The sequence below is a fragment of the Fukomys damarensis genome, unplaced genomic scaffold (assembly GCF_012274545.1).
Source record: "Fukomys damarensis isolate Sample0158 unplaced genomic scaffold, DMR_v1.0_HiC HiC_scaffold_5, whole genome shotgun sequence".
In the NCBI taxonomy this organism is placed as follows: domain Eukaryota; kingdom Metazoa; phylum Chordata; class Mammalia; order Rodentia; family Bathyergidae; genus Fukomys; species Fukomys damarensis.
In genome coordinates, this window is record NW_022900917.1 from 31,556,726 (window position 1) to 31,576,169 (window position 19,444).

Below are 19,444 nucleotides of genomic sequence, written 5' to 3' on the forward strand. Positions count from 1 at the left end.
CTTTTCATGGCTGAAGTCTCAGGCAAAATATCCATAATAAAACACTCCTAGTTAGAAATTAATGGCTCCTGTTTTACTATAGGAAGTATGCAATGGCCAGACTGGCAAGCTGTGAAGGGGCCTGGCTTCAAACATGCATTGAAAAGCCAACATATCAACAGCAGCTCAAAGAATTTTTGAGTGGTTCTGTTTATTTTTCTTGAAATACCTATCGTTGAGGGTTTAAATTCATTCGGTTGAGCTCCAGGATTCCAAGGCAAAGCCTGAATAAGCTTTTAATGAAATAGGAAGCTAGAAGTCAGAGGAGGATGGCAACGTAGACTGCAGCGATACACCTGAGACATGCAAAAATGAGAGGATCCACAGCCCAACCCCAAAGCTTTGTACCCAGTTCCAGACACCATCAGAGTGGCCCTTATCTCTGGGAGTATGTGGTGAGCAAGATGTCTCCTGTAAACTGTTTTCTAGATTTCTGTTTCCAGCATCCTCTGAATGTTTTCGATCTGTTTATATCAGGCTGTGATGTACATGGAAATTACCTAGGCCTCTTGTAGAACTGCAGATTCTGACCCAGGAGGCCTAGGCTGAGGTCGGGGTCTGACTTTCTCACCGGCTGCCAGGTGCTGCTGGCCCATAGACCACAGCAGGCTTTGCATGATCTCTATGCTTGTGCTTTTCTTCTGCCACCATTCTGTGAAAGCATGACCATCTGATATTTCAGATAAGACAGGAGGGTTTCACAGAAAGTGCCTACCATGGCATTAACTATTTCCAGTCTTCATAATCATCTTCATCAAAAAAACCTTTAAGTGCCTAATTATGCATGACAGTGTCACATGCTTTACAAAAAGAACTAAATAGATTTGGTCCCTGGCTTATCTGACTTGACAGCCTAAGGCAGAGAAATATGTATAGCACCAGTGATAAATACTGAGTGGTAAATGCTCATCCAGATAAAGAACACATTAAAATAAAAGTGGATACGTATTTAGCATAGGCCTTCAGATACCAATTTTCATACAGCTTTTGTTCCTTTTAAAAATCTTCGAAACTAAAAAAGATCACCCTATAATTTTTACATAAAAAGAAGAGATTTTTTTGTTTTGTTTTACAGATGGGGTTAGGCCTGACGTTATTGTGCACAGTACTGAGTGTGAGTATACAAGTTCATCAAACTACCCTCAGGGCTTCGTACTCAGAGGTCTTAGGCCCACCACTCACCCTCACACTACCCATGGGAAGCAAGGAGGGAGATCTGGACATGGTTATCTCTGAATGATGGATGATGATAGAGGAGGAAACTGATATATCCAAAACCTCATGCTAGTTTATTCGTGTAGAAAGGTTTAGATATGGTTCTCTTTCTTCTGTACACACTTGCATTTGCTGAACTGACCCAAGGAGTTAGCTGTCTTCGATGAGGAATGGATCAGACAAGGGGCCTCTGCAGCAGAACAGGTGCTGCTGCTGGAGGCCAGGCCTCCAGCTTGGCAGAGATTGTGTTCAGGTCCCCATGGTGAGGAATGCTTTGTTATAACCGTATTACTGGTTAGCAGGGTGATGTCAGGATGGCTGAATTTATTGATTTGTTCTAACTCAGCCAGAGCTAAACAAATTATCACAGGTCTAGAAAATGTTTTATCTAATTGAGAATTTCTGAATCAAATATGTGCTAGTAATGAGAGTAGAGACCCTGTGTTACACTTTTTTACTTCAAGTAGGCACATATGGTACTTAGTAGTGAGTGTGGGTACGCTCGGTGACGTGAAGATGAAGAGGAAACTGTGTGTGCCGCAGTCTTAGGCTGCAGTCTGTGTTGTCCCAAATGGTGCATATGTGTGAAGAGACCCTATGGAATCAGGCCCCCTTAGGTTTGAAATTTGACTCCTCCATTCACTGGCTTTGTTAATTCACCTTTCCTTGCCACAGTTTCCCTATCTGTGGACCCAGTAACAAATAGTATGGATCCCATGGAATTGTTGTGAGCGTTACATGACATGGAGATGTATGGATTGTGTGACACACTGTCTGCAAATTGTAAGGACTCATAGCCTATCATTACTAGTAATCATAAAAAAACCAGTATACAGAACGGCGCCTGAAACTATTTATCTTGAAAAAAATCAACAGATGCTAAATTTGGTATTTTTATATTATATCCTATGCAAGTCTTGGTATAGGAGGTTGTGTCTGGGTTAATGAAATGTCACACTGTGTTTATTAGGAATAAAGCTGCTATGGAGACAAAGCCTCTATTAATTAGGTTCAACCTCATCTTTCATTCTGTAGTGCCCCATGCAGCTGTTGTGTCCTTTTTTTAAAATAAATGAAACTCACCTGAAAACTATAAAGCTGTGAATAATTATATATTAAAGCAGGAAGCTAAGCTTTTAAGAAGCCACAAATGGCAATATCATACATCTTTCATTCGTGTCTCGTAATAGATCTGTGGGCAGATGGAATTTTGCAGGCAGGCTTGAGTACACTAAGTATCTGATTGTCCCATCATCAGCAAATAGGAATGGAGAGAGATATCTGGAGCTCGGTCTGAGGAAGTTAGGGGATGTTCTTTGCCTGCAGACAGGGAGGAAAGGCAAGGGAATGTGTTCCTTGGTGGATGCCAACTGTACTGCAAGGATAAGAGGCCTGTGGAGCAAAGGCATGAGTTAGCTGGAAGGAAACTCAAGAAACCGGAATAAGCCATTAAAAGTGGAGCCAGATACACAGGAAGCCAAGCCCTGGTACAGCCCCTAACCTCAGAAACCTGCCTACTAGCACCCCGACAGGGCATCTGTGGCTTTTTTGCAAGTGGAGATTAAGCTACGTTGGTTCAGAAGTAGCAGTGCTTTCATCCAGTTCTTCCCCCACTTTGTTGTACACATGACTCACCTGGGAGCTTGTTAAAATGCAGGTTCTGGTAGGGCTGAGATCAAGCCTGACACCTACATTTCTAACCAGTACCCTGGCATTTCTGAAATTGCTGGTCTAGGGATTGTATTTGGAGAAGCAAGTGTCTAACCCCCACTCTCCCCAAGCATCCCTTTCTCTAACCACCACCTCCTGGCTTTCTGTCGCCTGTACCTTGATTCCACACTGCTCACCACGTACTGATCCTCCTCATTTTCGCTGTCTGTATCCCTTCTACTTATAGCCAGAGTTTTATAAAAGCAGAATTTTAGACTTGAGATTACATTTTTCAAACTTGAATCACACCTCCTCTTGTAGGAAGTGATCTTTATAAGTGATGTAACTTTATTTTTAAGCATAGGGAACCATGTTAAAAATACAGTAAGTATATTTCAAAGTGAAAGCATAAAAGAATATGCCTAGATATGGTCTAACAGTTGCCACACAGGTCTTTGCAATTTCATTGTACCCTCTTTTTCATTTGATGAGACTTTTGCTTTCTAAGGCATGCGGCCATTTGTGTTTGGCTCCATGGTCCCTTGCACACCTCAAAAGGTCTGTGTTTGAGTTCTGTGGTTGCAGTGCTGATATAACTCAGTTACTATCAAAATCTGTGAGAAAGAAGTGAAGGAGGCACTGAGTAAAACTAAAGCCTAAGCATAAATTATCACATTTTCTTAATGCCATCATTTTTATTCTCCTATATGTATAAAATTTAGGCTACTATATAGATCTATGAATATTTTAAGAGCAAGTTTTAACTTTTGCCTTTTAGCAGTCTTGTTCAATGTACGTAGTATTAAAATACTAAAGGTTAATTAAATACTTCTTTGTCTGTTGCTGTCTTTATTGTCCAGAACTTAAATAAGTTAATTAAAAGATAATCGCTTTACCCTTAGTTTTTGTAGTATTAATCAGTAGAGAATTTTGAAATTTTTTTTCTCTTGTGTTTCCTTTCTAGAAGACACAAAGACCTTTTACTATTCATCAGTTGGGGACAACTTCAGATCTGAAAAAGGTATTTATTTCAAGGTATTTGTTTTTCTGTGTGATTGCTCATTCAAGCTGGCTTGTAGCTTAGCTTTTGCACACAGACACTGGTTGTTCATTTGGAGACCCTAAGTTGTAGGCCTGGAGACACACAGGTGGAAAAACTCAAAGAGTGAGCTAGTCCAATTTTGAGTTTAAACCATGGGTTTGCTGGGATACAGACCAAGACATAGCAGGTGTGTTTCCTGTAACACAGTGTTTCCTTTTGGTCAACAACAGGTACAGTCCTGGTTCTGCTGTATAATTAAAGTTGGGCAAATACCTACCCTTTCTCAACCCCTTTCCTCATCTTTGACACGTGAATAACAACTAGTTTGCCTCATGGGTTTCACGAGAAATCAGTGCAGTGCACACCACCATCAGCATCAAAAACATGAAGTTGTATTTACTGTTATCGTTATTATTGCTGATAGTAAAATTACACCACAGATTTCTTAGTGACCTTGAGCCATCTTCTCTTAATAGAATCGAATCCGGCAAAAAAATCATCCAACCTAAATGAATAGTAAGTTAACATGAGGACGATCTGTATTTGATTTTAGCAATTAGTTCAGTAGAAGGTTATCAGTTTTTATAATGAATCCTGGACTTTGAAGTGCCATGTCCACTTCACTTAAAAGACTTAGGACTCTCCAGTGCAGTGGCCTGGCCTGACCTATTCCCATTACACACCATTATCCAACTCCACTCTGGCATAGAGAGGAAGAGGTCCACCTGCTCGGAATTTTCCCAGTCTCTTCACAGGAGAAACCTTGTTAAATAGGCCACTGTCTTTATTAAAACGCTCCTTCCACTTGTTGAGAAATTATCTGACTTGCACAAGTAACCCTCACCCCTTAGGGAGGGCAGGGGACTGCTTCATGGTCCTCTTGGTTCCCCTCTGAAGCTTGGGTCCTTTCTCAATAGAATTGCAGATCCTGGAAAACAGCTTGTCTTTTGTTAGCTAACTTTGACTAAAGAATCGGTGCATTAAGAGCTTTGATTATCCACACTCCACGAATGCCTCCCTCTGATCTCTCCACATTTGACAAGAATCTCGATTCAGAAATTAAACGCTGTTTTCTCTAATGCACTTCTGTTTCCACTCAAGCAGCCTGCCTTGCGCATTTTAGTGGTATCCTGAAGTATAGAGCATTTTCCCGTCAAGGGGTAATTAAGATTTAACTCAAGAATCTATACATTTCAGACTAGGTTCCAGATGCATCTGAGGTCATCTCACACCCCTCCTCAGTTTCTGAAAAGCATTGCATGTTTCTTTTTCATATGTTAGAAATTTGACTTAATCTGCTTTTCAGTTTGCTGTATGCCTTGTCAAACTCCTGTCTCCAGTGTTATGGTCCTCTTTATTTGTATGTCCCAAAGAGCTCTCAAAACAAATAGGTATACAATAAAAATGCCTTTCACCACCTCCCTCACTTCTCTGCTCGCAAAACTGATTGCTTCTTGTAGAATCAATACCTTAGTTAATGGCATCCCTGTCAGCCAGTGACTCCAGCCAGAAATCTCTGTCCTGACACTGCCTCATCGTCCTCATTCAGTCCACACCAGATTCTTGATTTAACGTAGTATAAAAAAGTTTTGAGAATAGGGGTGGCATTAGGTGAGGTCAGATGCTCACTGCCAGCTGTCACAGATGTTCATTTTAAATACTATTCGACTTTCCCATCCTCTGCCTCCCACAGTCACTGTTTTAGACCTGGCCCAGATCAGTGCCTGGAGCTGTCTATCACAGCTCCCTTCCAATAAACTGTCCCACTCTGTGAACCCTGCTCCCAAATTTATAATGCGATTTCCCGCTCAGTGAGTTCAACGGGCCTTTGTCATCTTGAGGACAGACACAGACACCCTCATGTGGAGCCCTATGATTCAGCCTGTCTTTCCCAGCTTTCCAATCTCTGCTTCATTAGAGTGAATTTCTTGGGGTGTTCTGAGATATCATGTCCTTTTCAGGCACATAAGTCTTTCTTTGTGCATGCCGTTCTCACTTCTGAGAATGCTCTTACCCCTTCTTTCCTGATAAATTCTAGTACATCCTTGAAGACCATCTCAACTCCATCTCTTCTGAGAAGCCCTCCATGATTCCTCAGTTGCATTTGTATTCATACTCTGTTACAGTTCCCTGCTTATATTTCTGACCCTTCTTGACCCTAAGCTTGAAGTCAAGGTTTTGATCTTATTTTTGTACCTCGAACATGTAATAAATGCCAGGCACATAAGTCACAGTGAATGCTCTAATTTCTTTAAATGAATAGGAAAAAGCAAGTATTCATGAAAAGTAATTGACTCAAGCTGTGCTTTTTTCCTCATTACACATCAGCATTTTTCTCAGCAATAATACTGTGCTTTCTGTTTTGTTTTTAGTGCCTGTGTGTTAAAGGAGAGCCACCAAAGCCCCTTTCCCTCTTCTGCTGATACCAATCTTAACCAGTGGCTACATCCTTTTTGAAAATGTGTATCATTTCCCCCTGGGAAGTAGGACTCAGCCAATTTATTTACTAGCTTTGGTGATGACTATAGTTACTTTGGGGATGTTTTATTTTGAGATTCAAATTTTAAACTGCACCAAACTATTATCAGGCTTCTAGTTTTGCCTGTTTTAGAAATGACTTTCTGATTGCCAGAGTTTTTTCTAGTTATTCAAAATAACAAGCAATGAAAACACAGAATCATAAATGTCTATTGAGACATGAGCTCCTAATCTAAATCAACAAGTAAGTGGGTTTTGTGAGAGGCCACAGTTGAAATAATTACCAATGAACTGCATCTTTGAGGAGTTAGGGGAAAGTAATGGGATTCATTTTTAACTCACAGCAATTCTAAAAGCAAGAGCCTAGGCTTTCTGGAGTGGTTTTGTAATCAGAGGTTACCACAAGGCATGTCAGAACTTTTAACAGCTGGCTCCACAGTAAAAACAAGCTTCAGTCGTAAGGTGATTGCAGAGCGAGGAAATGATGGCTTTAGCCAGCTTTTGTCTTGTGTTTGATCTGTGGCTCACAAAGAGGAGGTTAATTTCAGCATAAGCTATTAGATTTATTTTTGAAAGAAGTCCATTTTAATAGCAACCTGCTGATGCTCTGAAATGTCCGTGAGCAGTAAGAAAGAGTGGGCTGGGAATATTCTGTTAGGACATATATCTTAGCTATCTCAGGGCCAGTAGTCAACAGAATACTTCACAATCACTCTAATTAATCTTTTTTTTTTCTTTTTTGCTGTCCTTCTCTACATTTGTTATATTCCAAATTATAAGAAAAATATATTTACTCAGTGTAGATAGTTGCAAAATACAAAACTCTCAAGGAAGAAAAAAATGTTTCCCAGGGAGTCATTACCCAAAGAGAATCACTGTAGTAACGTGGTTTCCACAGAGTCCTCCCCACACACACACAAACATACATACTTTGAAAATTCCTGTGATAAAAACTTTCACAGGCATAAGGGAGAGTTATACAGTGATTCACTCACATTGGAGTGAGCATTGCTGTTCAGAGCTAGAATCACAAGTGGTCAAGATTTTGCCACTGTGATTCCATCTGTTCTCCTTTTTCTGTTCCCTTCTTTCCTTTTTAAAATATCAACTACTTCAAAAAGGAAAGAGGAATTCTAATATTATGAGGGCTGTGGAAAACAATTATTTGCTGCCTATTCCTCATACTCCTTTAGGAAGCACAAAGTACGGATTTACACTTAGTATTGCGTTGTACTTGGAGCATAAGCGGCCTTAAAGCTCAGGTGTATCACATGCTAGATGGGTATTGATTTTTCCTCTTAAATCAATGTTTCCCTAGAGCATAGTTTTATTTATTCATAAAGCTCAGATGATGTCTGACAGGAATTACAGCGGTGTACATCCATGGGGCAGGCGCAATAAGAAGAGCTTTTGTAAGACTCAAAAATCAATGAGCCAATGCTAGAGGGGAACCTCATAAAACTAGAAAAGCACATTCACTATTGCTTCCACACGTAAAAGGAAATTTTCAGCACAGGGGTAACTTTCACTTCTCTGGGTTCTATGATCCTTTCTAAATGGGCCTAACAGCGTGGTGTCTAAAGCCAGGCCGCACCTGTCCAATATTAATATGTGTGTTTTCTACTCAACCTTAACTGATTTTTTTTTTTTTACTGGTTGAAAAATGTATCTGATGGCTAGAATGTTGCTATATGGAATTCCAGATGTCCAATATCCTATCGGCTACCCAGTCTTATCATAGTGGAAGGGATTGGAGAGTCAGGTGACCTAGACACGGATTTCATGATCTACTCCTGGCTGTTGTGTGACCTAAGTGAGGCAAGTTCTTCAATATCTCTGGGACTAAGGTTTTTGTTTATACTTTTACTCATTTATCTCATTTGCTTATAGTGTTGTTCATTTCTGTACTTTGCTCTTTTAAAGAGCAGTAAGCATATGAGATTGGCAGGCACGCATCACTTCTTGATTTCCATAGACTTCTGTACATCTCTTTGGCTTAAAAGTAACTAGTTATATGCCTGGGATTTAGCTCAGTGGTTCTGCTGCCTCTCTCGCAAGCGCAAGGTGCCAAGTTCGATCCCCGGTACAAAAAAAAGAAAACAAAAAACAAAAATGTAACTAATATTATTGTGTTAGAAGGAGGAAATGTAAAAGAAAAAAAGGGGTGGGTGAGAGAGGATTAGTTTACAGGAAGAATAAGATTTCTTCCAGTTTTAAACGCCCGTGGTTTTCAGTGAAAAGATTTTAAATGGCTAGCTCAGCAACAAGGAGGCACACACTTCTTTAGGAACTTGACAGCCAGCGAGGACACCACATTAGCTCAGAACCTGGATTCTTGTCCCTGCTCCCTTGACCAGCTGGGTGTTCTGTCAGACCTGTGGCTCCTGGGGACCCAACTCCCTTGTCTGAATCTTAGGAGAGCATTTAAGGTACTGTTCCTGTGGATCTCAGCCCTTTCCCCTCCCCTGGTGACAACAGTGGAACCTCTGGCACCTCTTCAGAAGAAGGTTCTGGGATGAGAAAGGATATGAACAACATTCATTATAGTAGCTGCTCCCTGAGAGTCATGTTTCCCTTTGCCTCGTTGCCCTTGGACACTGTGATGACCTGGTGACATGTCAGTGCTTTACAGTTGTTCCCACGAAGCTTCAAGAGCATTGCTGTTCACTTTGTGAATGGATGTGTACTGGGAAAACTCAGAAAATTCTAAGAGCTACTTTTTGGAGGCATGAGGCTGAGGTCTCTGCTTGGACAGGAAGCCAAGTTGTCTGACCAAGACGCGCCCCAGGGGACCTATTTGAGGAGAGGCGGGGAGTGGTGAGTGACATTGTGTTGAGGGATGTTTGTTGTTTCCATCTCAGCTTTAGCTAAGTCCTCCAAAATCTTTTTAACATTCTTTAATACAGTCTGCTTTTTGTATTATTTAACACTGCCCATTTGCTCTCTTTTTAATTAATTATATACTCCTCCAAGGAGCTGAGTAGGAAGTTATTGTCCTTGGCTCTGTGTTTAGTCCCACTGGAGACCTCCTCATTCCCTCATTCCCTAGGTCCAGCCTGGGTGGCACACAGCCATCACCTGCAAAGTATTCAAACGGGACAGGTTGAATTCTGAACCTTAGGGATCACCACAGCTTGGGCACCTTTGTGCATCTCACTTAGCTGTGCAGGCAGCAGTGAAGTAACTCTGAAGGCCTCACATCAGGGACTTCTCCTGCCAATGAGGGGAGACGACAAGTTCCCACTTACTCCACGTGCACTGGAACTTCATGAATGCCAGTCTGAAGCATCTGAGGACCTCCCTTCTCTGAGCTTTCTCAGCCTCTGTCCGACCAAAGCAAGAGGAAGTTTTATTCCTAAAGTGTCTGCTCTCAGATGGTGGTATATTTTTTGGAGAGACACTGATTAGCATTCCAGCCAGATCACATATGACCCAAGAGGAAACTATCCTAGGTCTAGGCTGTCATGAAGATCTTATTGCTTACTCCCTCCTCCTTTGCTCATTTTCTCTTAGCCCCATCCCTTCTTCATGCCCAGCAGCCCCCTTTTTCACATACCTCAGACTGGTGCCCTTATTCCATCTTTTGGAAAGCTCCCTCCCTACCAGTGGAAGAAGAATGTCCCTGTTGTTTCTTGGTGTCTTGAGGCTGACCAGGATGCTCTCAGAGCTCCAAGCCAGGCTGGTGAGCAGCAGTGAGAGGAGTTGCTCTACCTCCAGCTGCTTCTCCTACCAGAGACAGCAGTGGCTGCTTCCTGTATTCCTTTTCCATGAGATGGATGCCCTCTGATGGGTCTGCCACTTTGGGAGTGAAGACCTCTGAGAACACCTCACCGATATTGTCCTAAGAAGGAGACACGTGGTTCTTAGGACCTTACCTGAACCTGCTTGGGGAGAAGAGACCCTGTGGATTGAAATTGTCAGGCTCAGGCTCCACAGGAGAGATGGCCCAGTTCCAAATGAGGCTTCTGTTTTACATCTTGAAATTCCAAGACTTCCCAAGGTTATTCATGATAGGAAGAGGGACAGTTCTAGATAATTTTTCTGCTTATATATTTTCTTCCTTTTATCTTCTTTACTATCTTTCCTTTCTCCCTTTATTACATTTTTTCTTCCTGGTATTGGAGATGGAAACCAGCACTGAGCTACCTCCCCAGCAGCCCTACCCCTTTTGAGACAGAGTCTTACTAGGTTGCCCAGGCTGGGCTCAAACTTGAAAGCTTCCTGCCTCAGCCTTACAGAGTGCTGGGATGGCCAGTGGGTGGTGAATACACCACCACCACACCCAGCTTTTACTTAGTAGATTTTAAGTAAATACCTATAATGCTGCATGGCATAGCACTTTGCCAAGCAAGAAACTCACAAACATTCTCTGTATTTTCTAACGCTGATTTTCATTCTAGCTAGGAATGATGAAAATTTGCTTGTGGAGTCAATGTGCTTCTAAAGATTCCTGATAAAAAGTTAAGCCTGTCTGTGAAAGCTTCATCTGTGAAGAATCAGCCAACAGAGTAAAAAATCAAAATAAATTTAAAACTTTTAATATTTTTTATAAGAAACAAATCAAAAGGTTGATAATTCAGCAAAGAATAGAAAAATCTCTCCTAATAAGACATCCAGAAAACTTAGAAACTTAGAGTGGACTCGTCATTTCATTGACATGATCCTTTCCCAGCAACACGAAGGCATGTTATCAAATATTATGTTTAAAATGTACATTTTCACAGTTCAATGTATAGAGAGTACAAAATGTGTACTGCAGTTAAAAGTGATGTTAGCTAATCGTCAGGCCAAACAGATTATGTTTGAGGAGGACCCCTGGGCCCAAGGAGCTTAGTGTGTTTCTGAGTCTCTGCTAAGGAAAGGGCTCCTGTTTACTTCACCCGGCGACGAATTTGCTGCTGACAACAGGAGACTGGTGTGGGCTGCAGAGGAGCAGCAGTGGGGCAGACGGAACTGTCAGGATGCACGCCGTGCTTTGATGGTAACTGAGGTGTTGTGGGGTTTAGGGTTGTGAGAGACCGGGTGGCAGTTACTGTCGTCTGGTTTTGTGTTGCTGTGTTTTACAATCCCTTCATGTAATTTGATAAATATTCTAATATTTGCAAATGTGTCCCACACTCACACAAATAAAAGAAATGAAAACCACTGAATTAAATAACTAAATCACTTCTTCCAATTTGTCATTGAAAACTGGATAGTTTTTATAAAATGAAATCGTAGAGGATTATTAGACCCATGTCTCAGAAAACCCCCAGAACACTCTAGTACTTTTTTTTGCCTTTTTAAAATTTATTTTTCACCATGTGACATTTTGGTGTTAATTAGTCTTTTGTCAGTCTTCACAAATAAGAAAGTGGAGGCCTCTTTTGTTTAGGTCACTCTGTGCCCTCAATGCAGAGCAGGGGCTGGCATATGACAGGCATATATTAGATGTCCCTTCTGGCCACCGCTTTCTCCTAGGCCTATCCCTGAGGTCATCATCACTGCCTTGTATCAGATTTTATTTTGCCTCCCTCCGTAGAATCTGTAGGATTTTACACGGTTTTCTATCATTAACCAACAGCTTCTTCCTAACATCTGATTAGCATCTACTGTGTGTTTACACGATAGTTATTTGGGATAAATGAGTCCTATAAAATTTTCCAGCTATCAGATAGCTTAAGAATGGTTTAGAGCAAGAAGGTCAACTTTCTTTTGACTATCCTTTATCCTTTAAAGTTGTAATCTTTGTACATTAATGGCCTGAAAGCATTAAGGAGACTTCTGCTCACTGATTTTCAATAATATGGACAGAGTATTCCAAATTGATCCTGGCTGTTAACAGAAAAAAAGCAGAAAATTAAATTAGCAGAGAGATATGGCAAAAGCCTTTGTACGTGCTATAAAGTCTCTAAAAATCAAGTCCCCAAGAGAAATGTACTTTGTTCTCAAAAGAACGGGTTTATCCCAAGATATGCTGCGATGTCTTTTTTTATTAAGAGAATGGATTTTTGCCCATACATGGAATAGTGGGTATTCTCAAATTTTACTTTAACTTGCCATTGTCTTGCTCTGGTTTACCTCAAAAAAATTATCTATAACAATGACATTGTGGTGCTGTTCTACTCTTTGGCTTTTATGGTTAAATCTATAGATTAATTTAAAAGTAAAGTATACTCATTATTAATCAAATATTTCAGAAGTACTTGGCTTTTGGGGTATTTATTGATTTTTGTCTTTTATTTGAACTTTATTAAAAGATGCCTTAGATCTTCAAAAACACTGAACTGTTTAAAAATCCTAAATTGGCCAGGTGTGGTGGTTCACACCTGTATTCCCAGTGCTTGGGAGGCTGAGGCAGGAGGATTGCTGCAAGTTCAAGACCAGCCTGGGCTACATAGTGAGTTCCAGGTCAGTCTTACCTACATAGTGAGACCCTGTCTCAAAAAACCAAAAAAAAAAAAAAATCCTAAGTTAAGGACAAATTATCTTGGGTTATCAATGAGAAAGAAACTTGCCTTTGTACTAATCAACCCAATTTTGAGTTTGGGTCAAATACCAGTGGTCTGGTATAGAGGTATACTCATTTAGTGGCTTACTTTGAACCAATAATGTAATTCTCTATCCTTTTCAAAAGTAAGGAGTTAAAATACTTTGACTTGTCAAGCAGGATAAATATGTGTAAGGCAGGTCAGTTTGCAAGGGCTAATTTAGCTTGAGGAGGCAACAGACGTCTTTGACGATCTAGTGACAATTCCAGACTGTCCAAAGAAAGAGGTAGACATGGAAAGTTTTGCCTGTGATTGCAGGTAATTCAGAGACCAAGTTGGCCAAGGACCTGTTGATGTCTAGATCCTGACTTTAGTCTTCCAACCAGGGGCTTGAAAACACATGTGAATACTGAATAGTTTCTCTGGTATAAAAAACTAAAAGCGTAAATTAGGATCCAAATGTTTAATTGATAATGTGTAATAGGAAGAAAAGGTCTAAAGGAGTAGGGGAACTGGGAGAGGTAGGGGAAAGGTAAGAAGGGAAAAGAAAAAATATGAGAAATGGAAACAAAGTCTTTGTGAATAGAGAAAGATGGAAGGGAGGGCAGGGGTATGGGGAAAAAATAAGAATCAAGATACGTCACCTAAAGGTACAAAATCCCAATGATGAGTGTATCTGTATTGTATACCTAAAATGTACAATAAACTCAATGGAAAAATAAAGAAAGAAAAAATGTAAAACCAGGGCCGGGGATTTGGCTCAGTGGCACAGTACCTGCAAGCACAAGGTCCTGAGTTCAATTCCCGGTACCAAAAAAAAAAAAAAAAAAAAAAAAAAAAAAAAAAAAAAAAAACGAAAAACAAACTTCAGTCCCAACCATCAGATAATTCCTTCTCTAGCAGAGGGTACAAAATAAACTTCTAACAGTAAATATTCCTCAAACATGGAGCCAACAGAATTGGAGATGGAGGGTTCCAGTAGGGAACTGGATATCTCTTTGTAGAGGAGGGGAGATTTGAGCCGCATCTTACTGAAAAAAATAGGAATGGGTTGGTCTAAGATATCTTTGTGAGCCTTTTTTCCCTGATCCTAATTCCTGCCAAGAAATTGAAATCGTCATTGTCCTCATTTTTTGTAGTCAAAACCACTGAGCCTCAGAGGTTAAGAAATGATTGTTAAGAGCCGGGGAGTTAGCTCAGTGGTTCTGCTGCCTGCCTCACAAGCACAAGGTCCGAGTTCCATCCCCAGTACTTCCCCCCCCACACACAAAAAAAGAAAGGCTTATTAAAACATAGCCTATCATAAACCCCATATAGGGCCTGTAGATTCTTACTGCAGATTTGAACAGCAGCAGTGCAAAGGAAAGTAGCCACCCTTTGGGGAGTTTCAACGTGTATGTGCCTAAGAGCAAACCTATATTTATTAGCAGTACTTGGTTAAAAACAAAAAATATCAGGCGCATGATAATGAAAGCTGATAGTATTTCCTTTTCTTATGTTGCCTCTTTTGTGGAAAGGTAGACTGAAAAATAATAATAGAGTTGATATAGGGGCCCTTTTAAAGCTGACGTTGAAAACTCTGACAAGGATGTCAGACGAGGATTGTCTTAGACACCATAGTCTCCTTGGGCTGTTAGCATCACTCAAGGTTATAATGATGATGGCCAGGAGGGGTTCTTTCTACACCTCCTACAATGATAAGAGGCGACCCCTTCTCTTCACTGACCCTCACCATGACATTGGAGGTGTGCATATGATTAAAAGCGAGGGTTGAGGGTTGGACTGGAAGCAGACCTTTTCTCCCATGTAGTGGCTGTGTCACTTTGGCATATTTTTTTTATCACCCTCTGTGCCTCTGTATTCTTCATTTGTGAAAGAGATAATAGTACCTAATTCCAAAGATGGATATTAATATTAATATATTCTTTAGCACTGTGCCCAGTTAGCTGCAATCATCATTATGCTCATTTTACAGTCAAAGCAGCTGAGCACTAGAGGTTAAATAGTTTGCCCCATTTCACACACATTATGATCCAGAGCCACAGGTTTTTCTGTCTGATATGATATGTATCCTTATGGAATCGATTAGAAATTCAGAATTATGTGTTTTCCAATTTCATGACATACAAATTTGCCTTCCATATGTTCTTTATGGTGATCTTATCCATTCCAAATAAATTCAAATCCATTCATTTTTCATCTAATTCAGAGGCTAGCAACCTGACCTGCAGGCCAAATTCATTCTAGCACCTGTTTTTGTAAATAAAGTTTTGTTGGAATACTGACATACTCACTCTGTGGCTATTGTTTATGGTTGTTTTTGTGCTGCAATGGGACGAGTTAATTTGTTACGAGAGAATGTGTGACTTGCAAAGCCTGAAATACTCACTTGTTGGTCCTTTACAGAAAATGGTTGCATTCTCTGATTTTTTTTTTCTTACTATTTTCAGTCTTTCTTCTAATGTCTTGGTTCCTAAGTTTTAGCTACTTGTCAAATTTTCTACCTCTGTGCTCCACATGTACCCTAAAGTCAACATTTACCAAGCTGAATTCTTCATGGGTTTATTTCTCACCCTCTGAGTTTCTTTCCCAGGCAATAGCACCAGCATATAGCAGCCACTGCTATCCTCTTTACTGCTCATCCCTAACCTGTTGCCAAGACCTGTTCATTGATTATCCTAAATACCCAAACTCCCTGGGGATGGTAACCTGGGCTTTTAAGTAACCAGTGCTGCACATTCTGGTATTCTCAGACTCCACCCTGAATCAGACCAGGCATCCCTTTATAGTCCATCAGAGGTTGTTGTAAAGTATATTCGATGAGAATAACCATTGCCCTGTCTCCATTAAGTATGCCATAGAGAGATGGGTCCATTCCTCAGCTTTAGATATTGTTTTACAAGTCAGAATTTAAAAATGGTAGATTACTGTAAAAATTGTACTGTCATTATTTGAATCTATTGCAAAGAATGCAGCTATCTGATTTACTGAGTTGTCACTTTAAAACTATTCATCATTAATGTTTTTAAATTAATCTCTTCTTTATTCAGGGCCTCCTTAGCAGGGGGGAGGGGGAGTTAAAACTCTAACATTAAATTATCATTTTCTTTGTTCATTCGATGAATACAGTCAGATAATAAATATATTTTTATACTTATCAGTATTACTGAATATTATTCTAAAGCTCGTGTTATTAACTCTGCATTCTCTTTTATGCATTCAAAGTTATACTATAATAACTGGTAAAGGGAATAATAAAAATAAACACACTTTGAAATACAAAAGGATTAGTGGGAATAATAAATATACAGTCAGTGTCGTATTATCTTTGATCTTGGCATTTGTTTTATCTAGCAAATATTTTCATAGTACTTTAATTTCAATTTATTGGGAAACTTATGTAGGACCAGTCTTTGTTTCTAAGAACAATACAGATGTTTACAGCACTTAAGTCAAAAGTAGAGGTCATAAATTAATTCTAATCCTCAGAGTAAAGACATTAGCCTTTGTGTAACATAAGGATTTGGATGTGATCACACAAAATAATCCCAAGAATAATTGTTTCCCATGCTGAACAATGATTTTAAAGATTGTTTTCCTTTGGTTAATGATTATGTAATGCATTAAGAAGCTTCTCCACATACTTCCTGAAATTTTAATTATCTGTAGACTTTTAAAGCTATATTTTGATCAGACATGTAAAAAATGATGTAGCTCAATTACTTAAAATTGAGAATGGTTTTACATTCTAATTTAAAGAAAACTGTTACCCACCCTCAGACTATTTCAAGTAGCTAAAATACTTTGAAAAGTGATAAAAGATGTTCAGCTAACATATCACATAATGCCCTTTCCTTAGGTGCCTTTCACCATGGTGGCAGTGCCCCTATTACTGTCACTGTTCCGTGTGCCGGTGGTCCTGGTGCCTCTGAAGGGCTCCCTGCTAAGCTGGAGGGTAGCGCAGAAAGTTTCTCTACAGAGTCTCACATAAAAATCCCTTTAGGTCTTTAGTAAATAGGTCTTAGTAGGTGGAGGGGCCTCTCCAGGGATCCTTCTGTAAGAACTAGGCAGTTTGAGGGCCCTTGGCTCAGTCACTTAACCCCTCTTCCTGCCTCAAATGGGAGCAGTGAGCCTGCTTTATAAAAGTCCCTGTAAAACCCTGGCAGGTGGTAGATGCTTAAGCCATTACAGGGGTAATAGTCAGCACCCTCATCATCACCACCTCATTTGAAGCATTGTGGTTCATCAATCCTACACTATCCCTGGCTTCTGATGTTTTCCTTGGTGCTCACCGGTGCTCTGGTTAGCTGAATGGAACAGAATATTTTCAGTCTTGATAAATAAAGGATTATTCTTCAGGATACAAAATTTTCCATCATTTAGGATCATGACTTTGTGTCATGGGGAAAATGTGTAAGTTATCACAACGGCTTAGTGCTCAATGAAAATTTAAAAACAACTTGCTTCAATGATAAGGACGTAACTAAAGACATAAAAATTACATGCAGGCTGTTTCAAAACATGGAAAAACATTTTTATATAACAAAGTAGTGCATAATAGTATTATTCTTTAATAGCAACTTGGTAAATATTTCTGTAAAATAAGGAAACTTTAGAATACAGTAGAGTTTAATAGTCGTTGATTTCTGTGTTTTCTATAAAGTTGTATAATTGTATAAAAACTTAAGATATATTGGTCTTAAGAAATAGCCTTCATTTTCTCATCATTCTAATGAGCACGGCATTCATTATCGCTAATGACGCACTTAAAGATGTTCTGGAATAAAATCCACTTGTAAATTAGCCCCCTTCAGCTGTTTTCTCCCCCAAACTTGTCAAAATCTTGCATATATCTAACAAGCCAAATGATGTGGAAAGATTGAGCAACTTTACATTTCTAACTAATCCAATACAAATGGAGAAATGCATAAGTAGAGCTGTCCTTTTGTTGTAATTTATAAGGCAGTTTGGGGCCTGGTGGTTTCAAAAAGCTTAAGTGGTTTTTAAAGGGCACCTGACTGATTTATATAAATTAGGATTCTGTGTGTTCTTATTTTTCTATTTCCTCCTATCACATCTAACAGGGACTCTAATGTGATACTGCTCACTTTATGTAACACAGAAGAGCCTTCAGGCACTGTGGATCAGAATTAACTCAAGCCTGTGTTAGGGCTGGCCTCACATTATGTATCCAAGCACTCTGGCAGTGTCTGAGAAAGCTTACAGGCTGACCCAGAAAAGCACACTATATAAGAAATAATGTTACTTTCACTAGGAGGCTTCACACACACACACACACACACACACACACACTGTCTCTCTCTCTCTCTTTTACATGTGCACTCATGAAAAATAAACTGTAAGACCAACAGTTACATCTCTACAGGGAACAAAAGAGTTGGAACAGCTAAGATGCACTTTGGCACTCTTCTCTTGCTCAATACCTGAAGATCAGTGGCTTGGGGAGGTGCAAGAAAGTGGGTCTGTGCTTCAGTTCTGCGGGGGACTTGTCCTCCAGAGTTTGCTGGCTTCTTGGAAGGAGTAGCAGGATATGATTGTGGAGTTGGCTCACTGGCTGATTCACTCAGGCACCTGCTTTTCTCCTTTCACTGTCTCACTGAGTTTTTCCCCGCCATGTTTTCTGGTCTGTCTATTGTGTTTCCAACCTTAATCCAAATGTTAACTACTCATGAATAAATCTATGGGCAAAGGTAGATATGAAGCAAGGTGGGCACCATTCCCTTCATTTGAGAACTAAGTATAGACCTTTCTTCCATGCTTTATGCATTTTATGAAAACTGTACTTATGACAGGGCAACCTCATTAAAATTGTGGCTCAAGCCGGGGATTTAGCTCAACGGTTCTGCTGCCTGCCTCGCAAGTGCAACGACCTGAGTTTGATCCCCAGTACCAAAAAAAAAAAAAAAAAAAAAAAAAAAAAAAAAAAAAAAAAAAAAAAAAAAAAAAAAAAAAAAAAAAAAAAAAAAAAAAAAAAAAAAAAAAAAATTGTAGCTCGAGAACTTCAGATAGTCCTAGGACTTTAGTGCCTTGTGAGTTTAGATACATAAAATGCTAAACTGAATTTCAAACAGGATCATCCCTAGCGACAGTCTCATAGCTCATCCTATAAATATCAGAATCTAAGTTTGTTTCATTAGATAAATCCTGACATTTTGCTGTATGAATGACATAGACTAATTTATGTGATTAAATTCTCTTTCATTTGAAAGAAGATTATATGCTTCATTGCAAAATGCCAAAGGCCATTTTTCATCGGGAGTAATTTTTCAATTTTAATTGAAATGCTGTTGTTCTGTTAAGGGTATTGAGGAGTAATGATGAAACATGTGCTTAAGTTTTAAAGTAGACGATTAAGCTTTATTAATTTTAGGGCCATTTTCTCTAGTTTTACTGAAAAAATATACACAATTATTTTTGTTTTTCTGTATATATAAAGTAAAAACAGTACATAGAATTTGCCATATACATATTGAAGGTCCAGTCCTGTGTCATGTGCATGGCTGGGGGCAGGGGAGATAAGGAGAGCAAG

At 39.6% G+C, this 19,444-nt stretch overlaps 1 protein-coding gene across 4 annotated transcripts in view; it reads left to right on the top strand.

The window, feature by feature from the left end:
- Positions 1–19,444, top strand: part of Pag1 (phosphoprotein membrane anchor with glycosphingolipid microdomains 1) — a 125,725-nt gene that overhangs the window by 37,283 nt on the left and 68,998 nt on the right. For 2 of the 4 annotated variants that reach the window (XM_033760428.1, XM_033760423.1), the window contains exon 2: positions 3,869–3,925. The gene's annotated coding sequence lies outside the window, so the exon portion shown is untranslated. Of the gene's footprint in view, positions 1–1,114; positions 1,154–3,868; positions 3,940–19,444 lie in introns of all 4 variants that reach the window. The other 2 variants (XM_033760424.1, XM_033760429.1) reach the window with 2 other exon arrangements.